Source organism: Chinchilla lanigera, unplaced genomic scaffold, assembly GCF_000276665.1.
Source record: "Chinchilla lanigera isolate Chin_1 unplaced genomic scaffold, ChiLan1.0 scaffold00017, whole genome shotgun sequence".
NCBI classification, from domain to species: domain Eukaryota; kingdom Metazoa; phylum Chordata; class Mammalia; order Rodentia; family Chinchillidae; genus Chinchilla; species Chinchilla lanigera.
Window position 1 is genome coordinate 22,745,152 of NW_004955418.1, and position 3,850 is coordinate 22,749,001.

Below are 3,850 nucleotides of genomic sequence, written 5' to 3' on the forward strand. Positions count from 1 at the left end.
CCTTTGGGCCGTTTTCCTCCGCGTCCTGCCTCCTTCTCCCCTCTCCGGCGCCTTTCCTTCTTTCCTCTCGCTTTCTGTGCTCTCCACCGCTTTCTCCCTCTCTCCCTCCCGCTCTCCTCTAATTTATTGTCTGGCTGCCCCGTTAAGTTAAGGAAAAAGTAGGAAGCGGGAGGCCCAGCACCCTTGTGCAGCCCGTTCCCGCGCGCAGGGCGCTTTGGGGAGGTACCGGTGGCGGCCCGGCGACCCGCCCAAGTGGCGGCCCTGGGCGCAGGGCGCACGGCGGCCGGCGGAGGAGTTGGGGTCCGCGGGGTTGCGGGGCTGCCTCAAACACCGCCCGCTGCTGCCGCGATTCGCAGGGACGCGTCCATATGGTAATGCGGGACGGGGGAGGGGAGGTGCGGAGAGGAGGGAGGAGAGCAGAGGACGGGGGTGAGGGCGGGTGGGAGGGGGCTCCGGCACCGCGCTCAGCTGCCGGGCTGGGACAGAGCACCCGGACCCGAGGCGGCGGCGACAGCGGCGCTCCCCACCCTCTGCCGCGACACCCGCCGAGCCGGCGAGCCAGCGAGCCCAGGGCCCTCGGGGTAAGCCAGAGCGCGCACACGGCGGCGGCGGCGGCGACGGGGACATTGCACGCGCTTCGGGTTACTACCATGCGCCAATAAGGGAGATTAGAAACAGCAAAGGAGATTACAGAGAGCTCAGAGATAAGAGGTGTACCTCTCTGTGTCCGTGGTCACACAGCGCGCGCGCACACTCGCGTCTGGTCACACATGCATGCCCAGACAGCCCTACACGCGCCCACTCCTCGCCGCTGCCCTCCGACTGTGCACCCCGGCTCCAGTCTTGCAGCGTGGCCGGTGTGGCGCTCCTGCTCCTGCACAGAGGCAGGCAGGTATGTGTGAGAGTCCAGGCAGCAACGAAGAGCCACGCGCGATTTACCTGCAGCCAAACTCAGAGGGAGAATTCAGCCTGTTTCGCGCAGCCGGGTCCCCGCCCCCACCCCGAAAGTGGCAATTCTGTGACCCGTTGTGGAATCCTGCCATTATTCATAAAACGTGCCGAAAACGTACTTTAGGCATCGTGATCTCGCTATATATGGCAAGGTAAAGGCGAGCCTGGAGGATGAGTGTGTTTCCATTTTTTAATGTTTTACGTGTAGCCATCTGACCACTTTTTATTGGGTAGCATATCATATGAGCACTTTGGTGTAGGCTTGGACAAACTACAGCTAGAGGTAAGGCTGGGAATGCCATCAGAATTAAGGGTGCTAAAAATGGATGCTGGCGAGGCCGGCAGGAGAGATGGCACTGGCTGTGGGTGTGAGGGGGAAGCACATATGAATACGGGTACACGAAAGCCACGGGGCGGGCTGTCTTGCCTCGGTATCCGTGCAGGTAAGTCATAATTACCTGTGCATGCACTTGGACTTGTCTAATCGAATAAGCTGCATGTGTGCCTATTTTCTCTTCTTTGTGGCTATGCAATTAGGGATTGACTGTTTTTAAAACGATAGCTTTGGAGATATTTTCAAAGTGGAATAGATACAGATATACCTCTAGATCTGTATGTCCTTTTCAAAAGCCATCATGCTAAAGAGCTATATTTCAGGAAGGAACATCCAATCCTATTTTTAAAAAAGGCAAGAAAAGAAAGAATCACCATTGCTTGAAATCCAAGTCAAGGCCTGTATATTGTAGGGCACATCAGCTGGCTTTAAGATAGTCAACTGTTTTGCTTGTGTATTTGTTTTTCATTTCAAAGTCAGGAATCACGGGTGCATTTCAATCGAGATAAAGTGTTTCCACCCACATTAAGATAAAAATGAGAATCAGTGCATTTTGAATGCAGCAGATACAGTACCACATACAACATGGTTGAAAATGTCTTCCTCACAGAAGGCTGTCCACTGCTGTCTACACATTTAAAAAAATATTTTTTTTTTTTACAATAAGAAATGCTAGAAAGCAATAGGCAGTGAATGCCGCATCTCTCAGCTAATTAGCACAGAAATTCCTTAGAAATGTTGGTATCACTTCACTTATATCTACAGTATCTCAAATGGACGAGCCTCGAACTGTTTTTCTGTTAATATGAAGTTAATTAAGCAATCCAACTTTGAACCTTGAAGGATGGGCAGTATTAGTCAATGGAGGGTTATGTCAGGAAAGGAAGAAGAACGTGCCTGTTCTTTTATGACCCAATCCAAGATGTTATACATCTGGCCTTGCAGACAGGATAGAGGTGCACATTTGTAACCTTAAATAAACAGAAGCAGGGAGACAACTGTGTATATTATCGAGCAAAAAGGACAGCAGCAGACATTCGGCAAAAAAAAAAAAGAAATACAGACAGACAGAAAAGGACAACAGAGACAGATAGACATAATAAAATAGCAAAAGAGGGGGAAGGGAATCAATAAAACGATATAACCTGAAATTGTCAAGAATTTAAAAATGCAAATATAGCTTTACATATGCATCAGTATTAAAAATAATACACGCTGGAACCAACAGGAGTGGGAGCAGGACGAGGAGGAGGAGGAGGACGAGAGGGGTGGAAGAGGAGGAGGAGGAGGAGGAGGAGGAGGAGGAGGAGGAGGAGGAGAAAGAATGGAGGCGCCGCGGAGCCCTGATTATGCATGGGCTGAGCTGCCTTTCTAACCTGTTCTCCGAGCCTGGCAGCCGGCGGTCCTCAGCCGCCCACAGAACAGCAGCCGAAACAACTGTTCCCGAAGGCTACAGCGTTTATTTTTCTCTTTTGGGGGGTTTTGGCGGTTGTTTCAGGGGCTCGCCAACTGGCCCCTTTAATTAAAAGCTTCAATAAAAGGCGATCGCGCCAGGAATGCACCCGCTCCTCTCCGCTCAGGATTTGCATATTTTTTTAATGCCCTAATTTCCTTGATGTATGTAAATGTAGCCGGACGTAGAGGGAGACAGGGAGCTGACGTCAATGGACGTGACCTCGCAGCTAAACCTTGAACGTGAAGCCGGGATGGGGGAAAACACGGAGCGGCCGCGGCGGAGCCCGCCAGCCAGCGCGCGGCTGCACCGGCCGGGCCCAGGCCGCGGTGCCGGAGCCGGTGCAGCCCCGGGGGAGTGCGAGGCGCGCCTTCTCCAGCCCGCCACACACGCGGATTGTCGTCCTGGCCTCCAGCCCCACGAAATACATGTTCTTTTGCTTCCCTCAGGAAATCACACCCCAAAACAACAGATAACACACCGAACGCATGCCTAAGCGTTTTAGAACACTGCTGGGTAGCTTATCAGAAAGAAGACTCTGACAATGGAACAGGTTTTTTTTTTTTTTCTTTTTGGCTTCTCTCTGCAAGAAGAGGAGAGGGAACCACAAACAACAGCAGATCGTTCCTAAAACACGATAAGCTACACATATTCCCAGTAGGGAGAGTAAATTGTGCATCGGACAGGTGAGGGCTGCTCGTTTGAGTACCTATTTACCTGTTCACTCATTATGCGCGTTGGCTTCATGAACAACGGTGCCAGGAGCGCGCGTTTTAATGTGATGGGAGTGTCGTGTGTGCGCGTGTGTGCGCGCGCGTGTGTGTGTGCGCGCGCGCGCGCTCGGAGGTGCTGGAGCTGATGAGCACCGAGGCTGGCGCCGCGAGTGAGACACAGATCAGCATCTTTCTATGCTCGCGTCTGGGACTGATCTTTGGACCGTGTAGGCCAAGGCAGCGGTTCGAGTTCTTCCTTTTGCAAGAGGAAGCTCGAACTGGAATAGCCCAGCCTTCCGACTGCATTGTCCGGGGAAAGGGATCGGAGGCTCCAGCCGTGCCCCGCGCCGCGGGATCGGCCCGGGAAGCCCAGCGCCGCAGCCGCGCGGGAACGGCGCC